At 34.2% G+C, this 20,983-nt stretch overlaps 2 pseudogenes; both read right to left on the bottom strand.

Annotated features, from left to right (window-relative positions):
* Positions 1-3,391: 3,391 nt before the first annotated feature.
* On the bottom strand, positions 3,392-4,021 carry LOC114075548 (annotated as a pseudogene).
* A 13,955-nt stretch (positions 4,022-17,976) lies between these two features.
* LOC114075547 lies at positions 17,977-19,019 on the bottom strand (annotated as a pseudogene).
* Between the last annotated feature and the right edge of the window lie 1,964 nt (positions 19,020-20,983).

The raw sequence follows: 20,983 nt of genomic DNA, 5'->3' as shown, positions 1-20,983 counted from the left end.
CATTCAATTATATTAAAATTCAAATCATTCTCAAATTTTATTTTGTTACATTAAAAAAAATTCTAAATTTGGTTAGAGTAAAAGCAATACATACAATAATTGCACAAAATACTTACAAAACTAATGTGTTTATACATATTGAGGGGAAAAAGTGAATTTTGTTTCATTTTAAGAATATTATTCAATTAAGTTAAACAAAAAGAAAGAATTCTAAATTAGTTTCCAGTAAAACAATGCATAATATAAGTGCACAAGAAACTTGTCCAATTTATGTGTTTAGACATATTGAGGAAAGAAAAGAGAATTTTGTTTCATTTTAAGATTAGCATTCAACTATATTTAAAATCAAATCATTCTAAAATATGTTTTCGTTACATTAAAAAATATTTCAAATTAATTTCGAGCAAAAGCAATACCTACAAAATATTGCAATTAAAGTCTAGCTGAATCTTCTATTTTTAACCATATACAAAAGGAAGTTAATATCTTCGAAAGTCACTCAACTTTGAAAAATTATCTAGAAAAATCATTAAACTTTGTTTTTTTCTATAAAATCACTCAACTTCCACATTTGTATCAATAAAAACACTCTTAATGCTTGTTGGACTTGCCTACCACAAAATACCCTTAAGTTATTCTGAATTTTGTTATCTTCTTTCATTTCAATTCTCTCCAAAGCTAGTAAACTGACTAAATGAATTAATTTTTAACAAACATAAAAATTAAAACAGTTTTATTCATACTAATTAAAGACTTTCAAGTTATTAATTTGCGATCTATGAAGAGATCCAATTCGATATACAAATACCGTCTCCTAAACAAGCCAACTAAAGTTCTTATTTATTATTCATAATTTTAATCCAACACATTTTAGCTGAACTTCGCAATATCTCTTCTTTTCTTATTTGGGTCTATTAATTTTTGTCTTTTTTTTTAAAAAAAAAAACCTTTTTATAACTAAATTAATCATAACCAAACAAAAAAATATCAATTCCATGAGCTGCTAGAGTGAGGAAAAGTTTAAACCAAAAATACATTGTAACAAATTCACGGGATTTAGAGTGATTTTATTGATACAAAGATCAAAGTTGGGAGATTTTATTGATATAAAGGTCTAAGTTGAGTGATTTTTTTTGTACGAAACAAATTTTAATGACTTTGTTCTGATAAATTCTTAAAATTTAGTGATCATTAGAAATATTATCTCTATGAAAATCAAGTAATTGGAGTGATTAAACATTATTTATGGAGGAAATTAATTNTATATATATATATATATATATATATATATTTTAAAATGTTATATGAGGAAACAATGTTTTTATTTATGCATTTGAATATAATAAAGAAACAAGTACGCCCTTCAATAGTTAAACCCCATAAACAAAAAGTCTTAGTTGAGCAAAGAAATTTCAACCTGCCTAGCAATATTTGCATTAAATATCTTCTCTAATTTCTCAAGAAAATAATATCTTCTCCCCTAAACATTCATTCATCATCATTTTGTTTTTATTTCCCATCATGTTTATAAATTTTGGCAACTATACAACTTGATTAAGAATGTTAAAATCAAAACATAACTTGATTAAGAATGTTAAAATCAAAACATAAATGAAGGAAAGTAATATATTGAGTGTTTGTTATAATGATCTCATACTTTAATTAACCCTAAAAAAAGTACATTATATAAAAATGATTTTTAGCGGCAATTTATTAACGATAATAACTCAATTATTGCTATATATGTATTTTTAGCGACAACGATCGAAGTTTGAAGATATTCGTAAAGACTTTAAGAATATTGAATCTGATAACTCTGAACTAATGTAATGCTTACAAATTTATTTTGAAACTGAAGTGCAGACATATCTACTTATAATTAAACTCTTACTAGCAAGATTTGATCAAAGAACATGGCAATAATTGGATTGATGAAGGAGGCTCTATTGCATGATAAATTCGAGACATAAAATATTTTCTTATATAAGTATGATGAATAACTTTTATAACTTCGATGTGAAAAAACTAGACAAACCATATTCAGTAAGCAAAAAAAGTTACAACCTTTTTGACAAAGCAAGAAATTAGAGTTGGAAGTATAAATATACTCCAATGAGATGGATCTTAACAGACTTATAAAAGAGTTGGAAGTATAAATATACTGCAATAAGATGGATCTGAACAGACTTATAAAAGAGTATAAATAGTAGACATTGATCATATATCCTTATAAGTTGTTGTTATGGTGGTGATTTGGATCTTGTACATTAATGTCATCAAGTAAAGTCATTATCTCATCATTCAAACTCAGCAAATCAGAAAATGAAGGACTCCGTGGAATCCCTAATGATCCATCAACATTGTTACCCGTTGGTGTTGATGCACTCGTTCGGGGGATATTCATCGACGGGTCTATTTGTGATGCAGTTGGAGTAAACACTAAATTAGACATTGGAGGAGTAATCGTCGGTGAAGGCGTTGAATAAGCTATTGTTGTTGGAAGGATTGTATAAGCCATTTCAGGATACCTTTGTGAAAATAACAAAGAAGGATCTTGCGGAAGATCCACATGTGGAACAATTTGAGGAGGATTCTTCAAAGGGAACATGAATTGTGGAATTTGAGAAGGAGCATTAGGAATCATCAATGGAGCTTATGAGGAATCATCGATGGTGGACTTAGATTAAGAGGAGCCCTTGGCCTCTCGAAGTTGGTCCCCCTAGGTATAGTATATGAAACCAAAAGAGGAATCTCGGATAATACTGGAGCATCAACAGGGACTAGAAGAGGAACCCATTGCATGTCGAAGCTGGTCCCACCAGAATCCACCGGTGCATCAATAGAATGAGGAGTATTTGATGTAGAACATTCTTCGTGAGTTTTGCTTTGATCCCATTGTTTATCAGTTTGAGGTGTTTATTAATCACATAACATAGATTGTTGAGATCTTCTGGGAGCCTATTATTGGGCATCTCTTCACCATTCAACAATCCATACACTCCATTTTCTTGTTTTCCTCCTTACCTTCTCAAGTTCCTTCTCAATTTTCTTGATCATTTTCTCGATATGAAACCAAAAGAGGAATCTCGGATAGTACTGGAGCATCAACAGGGACCAGAAGAGGAGCAGCCCATTGCATGTCGAAGCTGGTCCCACCAGAATCCACCGGTGCATCAATAGAATGAGGAGTATTTGATGTAGAACATTCTTCGTGAGTTTTTGCTTTGATCCCATTGTTTATCAGTTTGAGGTGTTTATTAATCACATAACATAGATTGTTGGGATCTTCTGGGAGCCTATTATTGGGCATCTCTTCACCATTCAACAATCCATACATCTGGTTTGTATACTCCATTTTCTTGTTTTCCTCCTTACCTTCTCAAGTTCCTTCTCAATTTTCTCGATATGAAACCAAAAGAGGAATCTCGGATAGTACTGGAGCATCAACAGGGACCAGAAGAGGAGCCCATTGCATATCGAAGCTGGTCCCACCAGAATCCACCGGTGCATCAATAGAATGAGGAGTATTTGATGTAGAATATTCTTCGTGAGTTTTTGCTTTGATCCTATTGTTTATCAGTTTGAGGTGTTTATTAATCACATAACTTAGATTGTTGAGATCTTCTGGGAGCCTATTATTGGGCATCTCTTCACCATTCAACAATCCATACATCTGGTTTGTATACTCCATTTTCTTGTTTTCCTCCTTACCTTCTCAAGTTCCTTCTCAATTTTCTCGATCATTTTCTCGGTTATCATTTCATGTGTTTTCATGTTTTTTGGTCTCTTCTCCTCTGGAAGATCGATAAACTTTGTAAAGAGGCTGGTGGCAGCTTCATGATTTGGAAACACCTCAGGTTCATCATGGTAAGAGCTATTGACTAAGGTAGCCAATTTAACATCGCAAAGGCTGTTGAGTTCACTAGCCTTGGTTAAAAAATCCCTTTAGTCGTTTTCTATATGAGACTCTCCTCTAAGTGCGATTTTTCATGAAAGCCAACTTCACTTTCTTTCTAACCATGGCTAAAAATAAGGAAGAGGATAAGAACTTTATTTATGAGGATATGAGGGATGAAATTGATTTAATATTGTTACTGTTGTTGTGTGTTGTTATGATAAGAATTGTCTTCTATTTATAGGTACAAATTTTTTTTTAATAATTTGAATTAGAGAATACTTATTTGTCATATGTACTATTTTGGCATAAAAATAAATGAGGGTATATTTGATATCAACTTAGATTCCATCATATTGTTTGAAAAGTTTGGAGAAAAAAACTTTGAAAGGAGCGTAAAGACGTTCATCTTGAGATATGATGATAAGTTTTGATAAGTTTTTTTGTAGTTTTGAATTTGATAATAAGTATGGTTGGATTTTTAGATGAGGATATAATAAGCTCGATGAAGAGGCGATAAATAACAAACTAAGATATATTAATTCATAAATATCTTCAATGTATGAGTTAATGTTGATATAAGGGGATTGAGTTATAAAGTTGGAATCAAAATTAAATTTTTTCATTGCAAGTCGACGTTTGTGGTAATATGCTTTGTCAAGGTATGAATTGGTAAGGGGTAAGAAATGATTGATCACATTGAGTTATTAAGCATATAGAAGGACTTAAAAATAATTTGAGTAGTAAATTTAGTTACTTTTGATTGTTATACCTAAATGGGGTTTCACGTAATGTTTCAGTTTAGAGGATAAGGTAAAAATATCATGGGTTGTTGGTCAAAGAATAAGATTGGCAAGCGAGTCAAACAAAAAAGAAAAAGGAACAAGAAGTTTGGTATGTTGAAGATTTCAATATATTTAGAACTTTGCACCATTGGTGGAATTTAAGAGATGTGAATAATAAGTCCTTTCATATAGAGTCTTGGTTAAAAGTTGAAGGAAGTATAAATTTTCATTTATAAGTTCTAATATGACAATGGATGTGAATTATTCGGTATAGACTCATTAGGAATTTATCAACAATTTTTATGAAGATTGGATTTTGATTTTTGTGAAAAGCAGTGAGGTGTGTAAGATTATGTGTTGTTATGTGAGGTAATTGTTCAGATTATGCTAGGTACTTACGGATATACAACAATATAGACCTACATATATATATGGTTATTGAGGATTTTGAAGGGATCAACACTACTATTTTTACGAGATAATATAGACTGTTATGATGTGTTACATAAGCATTTGATGGTGAGTAGATGTTATGATCTTATAGTAGATCAAATTATTAGAGTGATCAAGAATTTTTTTTAGTGTTGATATGAGATATATGATGATTTTAAAATACTAGTTGAAATTTGGTATCTGAAAGATTACATGGAGTTGACATTGTACGTGATTCAATAACTTTATATTGATGAGAAAGTACTTTTAGATTTAAAATTAGTGTTATCAGCCTTGGGTAGGACCCGCATATGTCATAAAATGCTTATTTGGAAAGAGAGAGAGCCATAGTTTGAAAATTTTAGAGGCAATGATGTGTTTGCTTAGAAAACTTTGAAACTAGTGACAGTTTGAGAGTAAGGTAAACGACCGAAGTGGTGGTGATGTTTTGTTAGTATTGAGAGAGTGGACTTCAATGAAATAATTGTTGAAATACACCACAGCAGAACGGTGTAGCTCAGCGGATGAATCAAACACTTCTGGAGAGAGCAAGGTACATGCTCTCTAATGCTGGGCTAGATAGAAGATTCTGGGCAGAAGCGGTTAGTACAACTTGCTACTTGATTAACCGCGGACCACATACAGGCATACAGTGCAAAACACCTATGGAGATGTGGTCAGGAAAAGTTGCTGATTATTCAAATCTGAAAGCTTTTGGTTGTACGGCTTACTATCACGTCAGTGAAGGTAAGTTAGAACCAAGAGCTAAAAAGGGAGTATTTGTGGGCTACGGAGATGGAGTGAAAGGTTTCAGAATCTGGTCTCCAGCAGAAAAGAGGGTCATTATGAGCAGGAACGTTGTCTTTGATGAAAGTTCTCTGCTTAGAACCATTGTGAAGCCTACAACTACGTCAGAAACTGGGAGTCTTGATAAACAGGTGGAGTTTCAAGTCATTCAGAACGAGAGCGATTTGAAAGAACCTGAAGAGGAGGATCAAGAGCCACAGACAGAAACTGATATTCCAGAATCTATGCCATCAGATATCCATCGGAGTATAGCTCAAGATCGGCCAAGGAGGGTTGGAGTTCGGCCACCTACGAGGTATGGTTTTGAGGACATGGTGGGTTATGCACTGCAGGTTGCTGAAGAGGTAGATACATCTGAGCCGTCTACTTACAAAGAAGCCATTTTAAGTTCTGATTCTGAAAAATGGTTTGCCGCTATGGGAGATGAGATGGAGTCCCTACACAAGAATCAGACATGGGATCTGGTCATACAGCCTTCGGGGAGAAAGATTATTACTTGCAAATGGGTTTTCAAGAAGAAGGAAGGGATATCACCAGCAGAAGGAGTCAAGTATAAAGCCAGGGTTGTTGCCAGAGGTTTCAACCAAAGAGAGGGAGTGGACTACAATGAGATCTTCTCACCAGTGGTCAGACATACTTCCATCCGAGTGTTACTAGCGATAGTTACACATCAGAATCTGGAGCTTGAACAACTTGATGTGAAGACAGCGTTTCTACATGGAGAGTTGGAGGAAGAGATATACATGACTCAGCCGGATGGTTTCCAAGTTCCAGGGAAGGAAAATCACGTCTGCAAGTTGAAGAAGTCCTTATATGGACTTAAGCAGTCTCCAAGGCAGTGGTACAAAAGGTTTGACAGCTATATGGTGAAGTTGGGCTATACTCGGAGCTCATATGATTGTTGTGTCTACTACAATAGGCTCAAGGATGATTCATTCATCTATCTGGTGCTTTATGTAGATGATATGCTGATAGCTGCAAAGAAGAAGTATGACATTCAGAAGCTGAAGGGTTTACTTAGTGCTGAGTTTGAGATGAAGGATCTGGGAGCCGCTCGGAAGATTCTAGGGATGGAGATCATTAGAGACAGAGAGAGAAGGAAACTTTTCTTGTCACAGAGAAGCTACATTCAGAAGGTCTTGGCGAGGTTTGGCATGTCTTCATCTAAGCCTATTGATACCCCCAGTGCTGCCAATATCCATCTCACTGCCATGTTCGCTCCACAGTCAGAAGAAGAGAAGGAGTATATGTCACGAGTCCCTTATGCCAGTGCCGTAGGAAGTTTGATGTATGCTATGTTCTGTACAAGGCCAGATTTAGCACGTGCAGTCAGTGTAGTGAGCAGATTCATGGGACAACCAGGAAGAGAACATTGGCAGGCTGTGAAGAGAATTTTCCGGTACCTTAGAGGTACATCTGACGTTGGTCTCATTTATGGAGGTGATACTCAGTGCTTGGTTACTGGCTATTCTGATTCTGACTATGCTGGAGATGTTGACACAAGAAGATCGATGACTGGCTATGTGTTTACCCTTGGAGGATCTGTCGTCAGTTGGAAGGCAACTTTGCAACCTACAGTGACTTTGTCTACTACGGAAGCGGAGTACATGGCCTTGACAGAGGCTGCAAAAGAAGGGATTTGGCTGAAAGGGCTGGTTAGTGATCTTGGTCTGCATCATGATCAGGCTACGGTGTATTGTGACAGTTTGAGCGCAATTTGTCTAGCCAAGGATCAAGTCCATCATGAGAGAACCAAGCATATTGACGTAAGGTATCATTTTCTGAGAAGTGAGAAGAGAATCAAGGTGAAGAAAGTAGGAACTGCTGATAATCCTGCTGATATGTTCACAAAGCCGGTTCCACAGAGCAAGTTTCAACACTGTTTGGACTTGCTCAACATCAGAAGCTGTTAATTGCCCTGCGGGGCAACTCTGAGGAAGAGGGGGAGGCCTGGCACTATCATAGTGCGTCTGAAGAATCTGTTCGGAGAATTCAAGTCAAGGTGGAGATTTGTTGAATGCCTTGAATCGAACCCGTTACAAACGGAAATGACGGGGGTAGCTTAGCGCTATATATAGACGCTATGACAAACCCTATTCTGTAATTCTGTTCTTGCCTCTCCTTAATAAAACTGCTCTCCCTCTTCCCGTGGACGTATCCAATTTATTGGTGAACCACGTAAATCTGTTGTCTTGTTTTTCGCGTTTATATTTTCTCGTATTATCTCGAATTTCGCATAACAATAATGTAAAGAGTACAAGTACAACTGTAATAGAGACCATAGCGGTGGATTGAAAGTAGCTAAAAGAATCAAAGATATAGAGCCATATGAATGAAAATGTTTGATATGGGAACTATGGAAAACGTATCTAGTGTTATTCGACTTTGGTTTTGTATATTCTTATATGGTCATCTACTTCATTTTGGATATGGTTTGGAGTGTGATTCGCAACGTATATCCCCACGTCTTTTCATATCTATGGGTGAATTTCCAGTGGTGGATCAAGTGTACCGATCCTGTGATTAACCTCTTGGTAGGATGACAACCTTGGTTAGACTTGTTCATTTTAAATATGAAAGTTTTGGTGTTGTTTGGGATAGTTGAAGTATATGGTGATTCTACACGCACAATCTTACTTATGAGAACTCATAGAAGAGCTACCGTGAAGGGTGAGTTTTCATTGTCCGATAGTGTTGTTAAAGGTTATGTATACTTGAGATCACTTGTTGGGTTGGATAAGTTTGATCCTCCCTTTTTGAGTATCCGATGTCTAAAGATCATATTTTTACAACTTAAGTTCATGAATATATTATGCCATGAGAAGGGAAGTTTTAGTAAGATATGTGATGGTGTGTGCATTATGAGTGTTTGATCGTTGGTTCAGGTTCACTGCTTATTATAGACAGTACTGATTCAGAATTTTATCATGGTTGTGTGAGAAAATATTTGACCTAGTTATTGTGTTGTGGTTCAGAGAATTTTGATTTCAAATTGAGTTCATGGATTGGTCTGCAATTTATAATCACTCTTGATTTATGGATCTTTCAAAGTTTTATTCGGAATTCCATTTCTTAGTAGTTGATCTTTTATGGAATAGTCTTAAGGAGGAACTCACTTGGAGAGATAAACACGAACTCTGAAAAGATCATGCCTCATACTTCTAGTAACATTGGTTATTATTCCTTCTCCTACTTTATGTTCGAGGATGAACATGATTTTTAGTGGTGGATAATATAATGACTCGGAAAATTATTTTTAGAAATTTTCATTAAATTATCGTTTTACCCTTCTCGATAGTTGACACGAGTCACGTATAATTAGCGTGTGCAGTTGGTTGGAAATTTGAAGTATATGAGTGTCTATTATTATTTAATTAGTGGGACAAGTCCATAAGTTATTTAATATTCAATACCATTTGACCCATATATACGAGTAAATTATAATTATATGAGGTTGGCATTCTTGAGTGTCAAAGCTCACACGAATAAAAGAAAACTAATGCGGCGGGCACACATTCACCAAAAAGGCATCACATGTAGTTGAGGTAAAGTTTCTGTTTGATGAAAAGAAAATTTGTGAATTTGGTAATCATTACCTAATAGCACTTAGGGTGAATATGATTGGTTGGTAGGAATGTCTATTACTAGTATATGTATGTTGTTCACATAAATTAAAGTTCATGTTAGGCTCCTATGAGACAAAAGAATTAATTTATGCATTTATCTTTGCATTAGCATGAGATAGTGAACTGGGAAATAAGTAATAAGTGTGAGAGGATTAGTTCGAAAGGGTTTCAATTTTCCAATTGATAGTTATGGTGAACTAACGTATTATTCTGGTAATTTATCATCCAAATTTTCGTTAAGAATTTTCTCTAAGCTTATTATATTATGATTCAAGTTTGTATATATTGGAACTTAACCCTAGACTTGAAATTTGAAAGACATGAGAATTGACATGTTAATGGACATCAAAATTTAGAAATTTGATTTTAGGTTCGTATGAGTTTATGAGTCTAGACTAGAGAAATAGTAATATGTGTGTTGTTAACTTTGAAACCTTATTGTAATTAATTATTTGAATAGACCAAATTTATTTGGAAGTGCAATGAAATAAGAACACTCGAGTCTCGGAGTGGTTGTTCGACTATTTGAGGCAAGTGGATTTCTAAACTCTTGTTAAGTGTATGTAATGCATGTATTTCCTTGTGGTATATGTTTGGGAGTAATAGGACTTGGTGATGGGTTGACTTATCCACATTGATTCATTCTTATGATGAAAACAAAGGGTAATAAAAGGCAATGTGAATAATTGCTTGTGTGTGATGTGTTGATAATGGAGAATGGTTTGAAAGTCTTGTTGAATCATTGTTGATGTTGTTGTGAATTGTGCAATGTTATGAAAATGGTCCTCTCCTCGTTATTTTTGTGAACATCTCATTTGCATTGTTCTGAGATATAGTCATGACCAAGTGTTATGTATATTTAGAAAGAATGAGAAATTAAAGAGGATGTACCATTTCGAGGGATGTATCGCGCACCGCGATGGGTATTATATTTTGAGGAATGTATAGCACGCCGTGATGGTTACGATTATCGACTGTCATGTCGTGCGCTGTGACAGATGCATGGACATATATGTCCCCCATGGTCCCGGACTGAGAGACAGCGGGTGTGTATCACTAGGTCAGACATGCATCATTATACTTGACATTGCATTCCATTGCATTGCACATACTTATCATTAGTGAACTTGATATTGTGTTTTGTAAATCTTGTGAATGCCTTTCTACGAAATTTGTGATTTGATTAATACTGAGCTTGTTGTTGAGGATATATGATTTGTTGAAGTGTTCTTGTTGAGTATATGTAATTTGTTGAAGTGTTGTTGTTGAGGATATGTAATTTGTCAAAGTGTTGATGTGAAGGATATGTAATTTGTGTAAGTGATGTTGTTGAGCTATGTGCTATGTAAAATGTGAGTTGTTAGGTTGGGCTGATTTTTATGCAGGTTGTAGTTGTAGAGGTTTGGTTGAGGTGGTAGGAGTACTCGTATTTCATCCCTTTATCTTGTGTTTAGAGGTTTACTTGCTGAGTACCATGTGGTTTGGTACTCACCCATTTCTTGTACAATTTTTTGTAGATTACGAGCCTGGATTGTTGTGGTACTTGTCATTCTCCTTCTTTTCGAGGTTTCTTGGAGATTTGTGAGGTAGTTGTTTGTCGTCTTAACGGACTTTCTTTCTCCTTAGTTATGATCTTGTTCTATTCTAGAAACAAGTCATTTGAGCCCAATATTTTCTTTTGAATCAATTGTAATATTTTAGAGGCTTGTACACGTGATTACCAGATTTAGAGAGTATTTTAAGTTGATTGTAAAATTTCCACATTTTTATTATAATGTTGAGTTTTGGCTGACTTGTCTTGGTGGGATAAGACAAGTGCCATATGTCCATTTTTTGGGTTGTGACAAAATGGTATCTGAGCCCCAAGTTCATAGGTCTCACGTGTATGCAAGCCGAGTCTATGTAGAGTCTCGAGGATCGGTACAAAGACGTTTGTACTTATCTTCGAGAGGCTATAGTGACTTTTAAGAAAAATCTTCACTTCTTGGATCTCTATCGTGTTGCAGTTTTGATCATCATAGTTTCACTCCATTCACTCTCATTTATGTGATGATTCGTGCATAGCTCCTCATGTGAGTATTTGTCTTTGATGCTAGATTTGTTACAAATGTGGAACTGATAGATTTATGGGAAGGATGTGTTATTAGATTTGGAATGTTCAATGACTCGAAGAGATTGATTTAGGTGATGAGTTGATGAAACATTTTGAGGATATTTGAGGATTAGGTTGAACAATGATTTAAAGGACTTCATGAGCATTTTATACTTTGTTTAGGCTAGCCATCTAGTTGTGGGATTAACACTTGTATTGTATATGCAATATTTGGAGTGGTTTGACAATTGAAAGTGAAATGACTAAAAAAGAGTTAGTTAATGAATGTGATAACTTTAAAAGCTACATTTAGTAAAAGTTTCATAACATATATGGGCTAGTTAGTGAATAATGAGAGGGATGTTACACTAATTGAGATCAAAATCTCTATTGTAGTTTCATAGATTGAGTAATGTCAAAGAGGATATAAAAATGACTATTATAAGGGCACCGATTCTCACTTGATTAGAGTTATGCATTGTGTTATTTCTACTATTGACATGATCTATGAAGGAATGTACATTGCTTTGGATGAGAGATGAAACGGATTTTGTTGTGTATTGTAGTTATTTAATGGGTAGAAATATGTACGCTATCGGATTATAACCTTCTCGAGGGGTATGATATGTTCTAGTGGTTGATTTAATAAATTTTTTACAATGTGATACTAGTGGTATATGGAAATGAATACGGTGATGTCAAGTGCGATTACTAAACGCATAAAAAGATCATTTATATCACATGCTCGTATAATGAGATTCAATGTTGTATTCTCATTTGAGAAACCAACTAGTTTGTTACTAAGGACGCTTGAGTTAAACATTATTTGCAGGGAAGCTTTTAGTGGTGGATGGTTAATACGGTATTAGTGTTTTAAGTTGACAAGTGTATCCGGAGGATTATAGTGAGGATCGGTAATTTCATCTTAAGGTCCAAGGAAATGGATAGATACCAGAATGACAAGCTTATGGGTAAAGAAAGCCCCAAAGAGTACACTTGTGTGAAAGTAATTGAAGATTTTAGTAAAAAGTGCATATAAAAGTGGGCTAGTCCTTTGAATTTGATTGGTATAACTGAGTTTATGGTGTCATATTGATAAAAATTTGTGGTGGTGACAAGAGCTAATTGAGCATAGTGATAATAAAAGTTCGTGTTGGATTGTGATTAGCATGCAACTATATGATTAGTTTTGTGGGTTAAAAGACTTTTGAATGGTAATGGTGACTTTAGAATGTCTAAGTTATGGTTTACTACTATTTTGTGAGTAGCATGATTGTATGGAAATTTTTATAAGGAGTTGGGATGTCACTCGAATAAAATTGAAAGGAGCTAGAGCCATAATGGAAAGAATTAGTGGACATAGTTTAACTTTCAGAGCGAGGAGAGAACTAGGATATTTACTTTGATTGCAAGGGTTAAGGATGTATCTTCAAAGGAATTCGGAGAATTTGGTTCAGAGACACGTGGTTTCTTTTGTTTTGCTCTTGTTACGGTAATAGTGTCACATGTTCATCAAATTGGTTTAGAACACTATTAGATAAGGCTTGAAAAAGGAGTGTACATACATTTAGCTCGAGTGTGATGATAAGTTCTATTTTTGTTTTGAGTTTGATAATGAGTATGATTAGATTTTTAACGAAATATATGATAAGGTTAATGGAGAGGCGATCAATGATAAACTAAGATACGTGAATTAATAAAAATCTTCAAGGTATAAGCTAATGTTGATAGATAAAGTAATTGGTTACATAGTTAGATTCAAAATTCAAGTTTTTCATTGTGAGTTTAGGTTTGTAGTAGTGTGTTTTGTCAAGGTATGAATTGGTAAGGTAAGAAATGATTGATAACATTGAGTATGAAGTATTTGGAAGGACTTAAAATAATTTGATTAGTAAATTTGGTTACTTTTGATCGTTATATCTAAGGGGGGTTACCTGTAATGTTTTGATTTAGAGGGTAATGTAAAAATATAATGAGTTGTTGGTCAAAGGATAAGATTGGTAAGCAAGTCAGCGAAATAGAAAAAAAAGGTCTAGTATATTAAAGAGTTTATGGTATTTAAGATTTGCATTATATATGGGAAGAATTTAAGAAAGGTGAAAGAATAAGACCTCTCGTATAGAGCCTTGGTTCATAATTTAAATTTGTATGGATTTTAACCTTTTAATTAAGATATTACTGTGAGATGTGAACTGGTTTGGTACAAACTTACTAGGGGTTATCAACGACTTTGATAAAGATTGAGTTTTGGTTAGGTGACAAGCAACTATGTATGAAAGGTTTTATGTGATTATGTGGAGTTAGATTGTTCAAATTATGATAGATAACTTATTGATGTTCAACGGTGTGGACCTATAGTTTTACATGATTAATGAGGATTTCGAGATGATTGAAACAACTTTGTTGATGGGATGATACAGACTGTTATGATGTGTTGTATGCACATTTGATGGTGATTAGAGGTTATGAGCTTATAATATACGAAATTATTGGAAGGACAAAAAACACAAATTGTTTAGTATTGGTATGAGGTATATGATGATTTTGAATATTAGTTGAAATATGGTATCTGAAAATTACGTGAATTTGACATTGAGTGTGATTCAATTGTTATATCTCAATGGTAAATTACTGTAGATTTAGGATTAGTGATATTAGTCTTGTGTGTGACTTGTATTTGTCATGAGAACCTTATATGAAAGAGAGGGAGCCATAGTTAAAAAAAATTAATAATTTGGAGGCGATAATGTGTTTGGTAAGAAAACTTTGATACTAGTGACAGTTTGAGAGTAAGGTAAATGACTGATGTAGTTATGGTGTTTGTTGGTATTAAGAGTGTTAGCTTCAATGAAATCCCATGAGAAGTATGTGGGCTTTGATGAATCGAGTTTTGTAATATTGTGATGTGCATCAGACTGGTTGATTGTGGGTGCTATAAATCGAGAGATGGAGTCAAATGAATGAAATTTTATTTACATGGGCACTATGGAAGGAGTATCTGCTGTTATTCGACCTTGTTTCCTTACATTCTTATGTGACAATCTAGTTGTTGTGGACATGATTTAGAGTATCACAAATAGTCTATGCACGTGCGTGTTTTCACTTATATGAGTGAATTTCTAGTGGTGAATCGGATGTACCTATCATCTTATATCCTCTTAATAGGGTAGGATCTTTTGGAGGACTTGGCCATCTAAGTTAAGGAAGATTTTGTGTTGTTTGGGATAGTAAATGTGTACCACTGGTTCTACACACACAACATTGTTTATGAGAACTTATAGAAAAGCTATGAAGAGTACATTTGTTTGAGTGTGTTGTTAGAGGTTCCACATTCTAGGGTGTATCGATTGTTGGGTGTTTACTTGATCATTTCATTCTTTGGGTTTGTTGAGTTTGATTCTCCCTTTATGAGTATCTAATGTCTAGAGATCCAATTTTTATAACTTAAGCTCGAGAAAAAAAATTATGTCTTGAGAAAAGACTTTTGATAAGATTTGTGATGGTTTGTGCATTATGAGTGTGTAGTGGTTGATTCAAGCTCAGGTACGGTTGTAGCGAGTTTTGATTCAGAAGGTTATCTTGATTATGTGAGAAAAGATTCGTAATAAGGGTTGTGTTAAGGTCCACTGTGTTTCAATTTAAAATTGAGTTTATGGGTTAACCTGTGATTTGATAATCACTCTTGATTTATAGATCTTCCAAAGTTTGATTCGAAAGCTCAATTATTAGTAGTTGATCTTGATGGAATGGTGTTAATGAGGAGCTCACTTAGAGAGATGAACACCGACTGGTAGGTCATAACTTGAACTTTTGGTAACGTCGGTTATTCTTCCTTTTCATTCTTTATGTTCGAGGAAAAACATGATTTTTAGTGGTGGATAATGTAACGACCCTCTTAGTCGTTTTATGAATTTTAACAATTGTTTTTATATTAACCTTTTTAGTACTGTTTATTAGTAATTTATTACTTATAAGAATGAGTGACATGATTTTTAAATTTGATAAAGGATTATTTTGTTACTAATAATAATATAAAAATAAATAAAAAAATAAATAAATAATAAAAGAAATAAGGGGCAAAGCCCTATATTGTTGAAAGTCACGAACAGAGAAAAAAAAATATTGCAGCCAATTAAGGAAGTTTCAATGTTTCTGAGTGGACATGGAGATTACTAATTATTCCAGGTAAAAGAGAACCAGTTAGCGAATTTTCTTTCTTATTTGTATATTAGTTGTTGGGAAGCATGAATATAATTGTTTTTTATAATAGATATAATTGAAAAATAGAACGTATTTTATTTGATTAGAAACTGTCTTATTTCGTATTATTGTTACTGCTGCCAACCTGCCACGTGATTCCTTAAGAATTTGGAGAGAAAATTATAGAATTGGTCACTTAGTAATGATTTAGATGATGATTACTTAATAATTATGGACATGACATTAATTAGTCTTTTTCTCTAAGAATGTATTTTGTTGTTTTCTTTGGCCAGTACACCATGTTTTTCCGAAATATTGTTATTCATTAATGGTGGATGATAATTTGGTTCTCAATTTCTTTAGTATATTGGATGAGTGTAATTAAATATTGGCATATTATATTATCTGAAAACTAATTGGATTGTATTATTTGGAGAAATTTAGACTTAACCCTAGACTTGAAATTTAAAAGTATGATAATTGATATGATAATTGGCATTAAAATTTAGGAACTTGATTTTAGGTTTCCGTATGATTTTGGGTCTAGACTAGACACATTGTAGTCTAAGTGTTATTAGTTTTAAAATCTTATTGTGATTATTAATGTGAATATATTGCTTTGAGTTGAAGTACAACGAAAAGGGAAGAGTCAAGTCTCGGAGTGATTGTTCGACTATTAGAGGCAAGTGAATTTCTAAACTCTTAGTAAGCGTATGGAATGTGTGTATTTCCTTGTGGTATATGTTTGGGAGTAATGGGATTTGATGATGGATTGACTTGTCCACATTGATTAATTCTAATGATGGAAAAAGAGGTTAATAAAAGGCAATGTGATTAAATGTTTATGTGTGATGTGTTGAGAAAGGTTTGAAGGCTTGTTGAATCATTGTTGATGTGATATGATGTTTGTGTTGCCGTGAATTATGCAATGTTATGAAAATGGTCATCTCCTCATTATTTATGTGAACATGTCATTTGCATTATTCTGAGACATGATTGTGACAAGTGTTATGTGCATTGAGAAAGAATGAGAACTTAAAGAGGATGTACCATTTCGAGGGACGTATCGCACGCCGCGATGGATACTATATATCGAGGGACGTATCACGCGCTGCAATGGTTACTATTATCGTGGGTCTTGTCATGCGCCACGACAGATTCATGGATAAATATGTCCCTCATGGGTCCCGGACTGAGAGACAGCGGGTGTGTATCACTAGGTCGACATGCATCATTATACTTGACATTGCATTCCATTACATTGCACATACTTATCATTAGTGAACTTGATATTGTTTTTTGCTGATCTTGTGAATGTCTTTCTGTGGAATTGGTGATTGATGAGTGCTGAGCTTGTTGTTGAGGATATGTAAATTGTAATTTGTTGAAGTATTGTTGTTGAGGATATGTAATTTGTTAAAGTGTTGTTGTTGAGGACATGCAATTTTTCAAAGTGTTGTTGTTGAGGACATATAATTTGTGAAATTGTTGTTGTTGAGGATATGTAATTTGTCTAAGTGTTGTTGTTGAACTATGCACGATGTAAATTATAAGTTGTTAGGTTGGGGTGATTTTTTTGCAGGTTGTAGTTGTGGAGGTTCTGTTGGGGTTGTAGCAGTACCCGTATTTCATCCCCTTAGCGTGTGTTTAGGGATTTACTTACTGTGTACCGTGTGGTTTGGTACTCACCCCTTGCTTCTACAATTTTGATTTATAGATTACGAGCCTGAATTTTTGTGGTACTTGTCATTCTCTTCTTTTCTGAGGCTTCTTGGAGATTTGTAAAGTAGTTGTTTGTCGTCTCAACGGACTTTCTAGAAAGAAGTTCATTTGACACTAGTGTTTTTTTTGAATTAATTGTAATACTTTAGAGACTTGTAGACGTGACAACCAGATTTTAAGGGTACATTTAAGTTGATTGTAAAATTTCCTCATTTTTATTATAATGTTGAGTTTAAGGCTGACTTGTCTTAGTGGGATAAGACAAGTGCCATCACGTCCATTTTTTTGGGTCATGACAAGATGAATCTTAACAGACTTATAAAAGAGTATAAATAGTAGACATTGATCATATATCCTTATAAGTTGTGGTGGTGGTGGTGATTTGGATCTTGTGCATTAATGTTGAATGATGTATCATCAAACCATTATCTCATCATCGTTCAAACTTAGCAAATTAGAAAAATAAGGACTCCATGGAATCCCTAATGATCCATCAACATTGTTACCAATTGGCGTTGATGCACTCACTGGGGATATATTCATCAAAGGGTCTATTTGTGGTGATGTTGGAGTAAACATTAAATTAGACATTGCAGGAGTAATCGTCGGTGAAGGCGTTGGATAAGTTATTGTTGTTTTAAGGATTGGATAAGTCATTTCAAGATACATTTGTGAAGGTAACAAAGAAGGAACTTGCGAAAGATCCACATGTGGAACCATTTGAGGAGGATTCCTCAAAGGGAACATGAATTGTGGCATTTGAGAAGGAGCATTTGAAGGAATCATCAATGAAGTCGTAAGAGGAATCATCAACGGTGGACTTAGATTAAGAGGAAACCTTGACCTCTCGAAGTTGGTCCCATTAGATATAGTAGATGAAACCAAAAGAGGAATCTCGAATAGTACTGGAGCATCAACAGGGACCAGAAGAGGAGCCCATTGTATGTTGAAGATGGTCCCACCAGAATCAATTGAAGCATCAATAGGTTGAGGAGCATTTGATTTGATCCCATCATTTATCAGTTTGAGGTTTTTATTAATCACATAACAGAGATCGTTGAGATCTTCTCGGAGCCTATTATTGGGCATCTCTTAACCATTCAACAATCCATACATCTGGTTTGTATACTCTATTTTCTTGTTTTCCTTCCTTACCTTCTCAAGTTCGTTCTCAATTTTCTCGATCCTTTTCTCACTTATCATTTCATGTGCATGTTTTTTGATCTCTTCTCCTCTAAAAGATCGATAAATTTTGTAAGGAGGCCGGTAGCAGCTTCATGATTTGGAAACACCTCAGGTTCATCATGGTAAGAGATATAGACTAAGGTAGCCAACTCAACATCGCAAAGATTGTTGAGTTCACGAGCCTTGTTTAAAAATACCTTTAGTCGTTGTCTATATGAGACTCTCCTCTCAGTGTGATTTTTCATGAAAGTCAACTTCACTTTCTTTCTAACCATAGCTAAAAATGAGGAAGAGGAGAAGAACTTTATCTATTAGGATATGAGGGATGAAATGATTCATCATTCTTACTGTTGTTGTGTGTTGCTTTGCTAAGAATTGTCTTCTATTTATAGGTACAAATTATTTTTTAAATAATTTGAATTACTGAATACTTAGTTGTCATGTGTACTATTTTGGCATAAAAATAAATGAGGGTATATTATTATTCATCTTGCATTCCTGATATACTTAGAACAAAACTTTGAAGAACTTGGTAAGAAAATAAAGTTTAAGAACATTTTCACAACTAGAAAATTAAAACTAGTAGAGAAATTAGAATTAGAAACAGATTAAAAAAAATAATATGAAATTATTTTCTTGAAGAAGTATTGTTGTTAATCTGTGTTTAAAGAATCTTACTGATTTGAACAAACTTTGCAGAAACACGAAGTTACCAAAGTCTAATGAATCAGTGAAGCACAGAAGAACAGAAATTAATTCACAAATCTAAAATTTGTAATTCATACCAGAATTTTGAAAACAGAAAGAAGATCAACCCACTGAATGCACAGTGTCCCCTTAAGGAAATTATTACCCTCTAGTATCCGATGTTTCATTTGGAATATGTCCTCCCAGGATAGAATGATCTCAATCACCAGTGTATTGATACCCAAAATGCTGGTGTCAGTGAGCCACTCAACGGCAGTAAAGTACACCTAGAATACTAGATTTAGAAGTAGAAGAAGAAGTGTGTAAATCTTGAAGAAGAAGTCCATAAATTCTATCCTTAAAATGAGAGGAAAATTCTCAATTTATAGAAAAGAAAGGGTAGTGTTGAAAGGTTCTTATTGTGCCTCACCGAAAAGGTCACAAACCTTTAAAAAAGTCACAATCTTTCGGAAAGGTCGTCACCTTTTAATAAAACTCGCAATTTTTCATAAAAATCGCAACTTTTCATAAAAGTCACAACTTTTCATAAAAGTCGCAACATTTCATAAAAGTCACAACTCTTTATAAAAGTCGCAACTCTTCATTTTCCATTCACACCTTTTAAAATCCAAAATTTCCAGCATGAATGGGGAATGACTCCAAGACAAAGAAACAGACAAGTATGTGTACTTTACAAGCAAGAATTAATTGCATCTGTATAAGTAGGTTTCCCCTTGGACTTTTCGTAGTGAACATATGTCGGATATACTCGGTCAATTGGTAGATGTGATATTTTTGAACCGTCGAGCTTTGATTTATATCTAGACAATCATATTCACACAATTAACCCTTTACCATTTATGGTTCTTATGGTTGTGTTCATTTTAGCCATGAACACCTCCAGGTTTCATGATTGTACAGAGAGATGGGCTTTTAACAATCATCTTCTTTGAAGCGGCTTAAACTTCACACTCACATAGGTGATTCCTAACCGTGTTATCGCGTAGATACATTATTTTGTCAACTCAGCCAAACTTAGCAAATTATTAAAACCATTAAGCTTTATTAACTCATGAAAAAGCCTTAATGTTGTATACTTGTCCCTAAGCATTGTCTTCATCATGAGAATGAATTGACTTTGTTGACAATCCGAACCGTCATTCACAACTTTGTTTTTCTTCTTAAATCTAGCTCTTGGGATCTTCAGTCTGCTAGATAGAGTTACCGCCATGATGACTTGTCATAAGCCGTAAATCTATTCCCTTAGATGATCTTTCAACTTTCTCTCTACTTAGGCCTTTTTGTAAGTGGATCCGACACATTATCCTTTGACTTTACAAAGTCAATTCTGATAATTCCACTAGAGTAGTTTTCTAACGGTATCATGTCTATGTCATATATGACGAGACTTTTCGTTATACATCATGCTCCATGTCCTACCTATATGCATACTAATGTCAATGGTTTGAGACAAAGTAGAATATCTATCAAGAAATTCCAGAGTCTTTCAACTTATCACCGACCTTATCTAAAACACCTAGCTCAGAGATCA

This window comes from Solanum pennellii, chromosome 1 (assembly GCF_001406875.1).
Source record: "Solanum pennellii chromosome 1, SPENNV200".
NCBI lineage: Eukaryota > Viridiplantae > Streptophyta > Magnoliopsida > Solanales > Solanaceae > Solanum > Solanum pennellii.
This window is presented reverse-complemented; position numbering and strand designations above follow the sequence as displayed.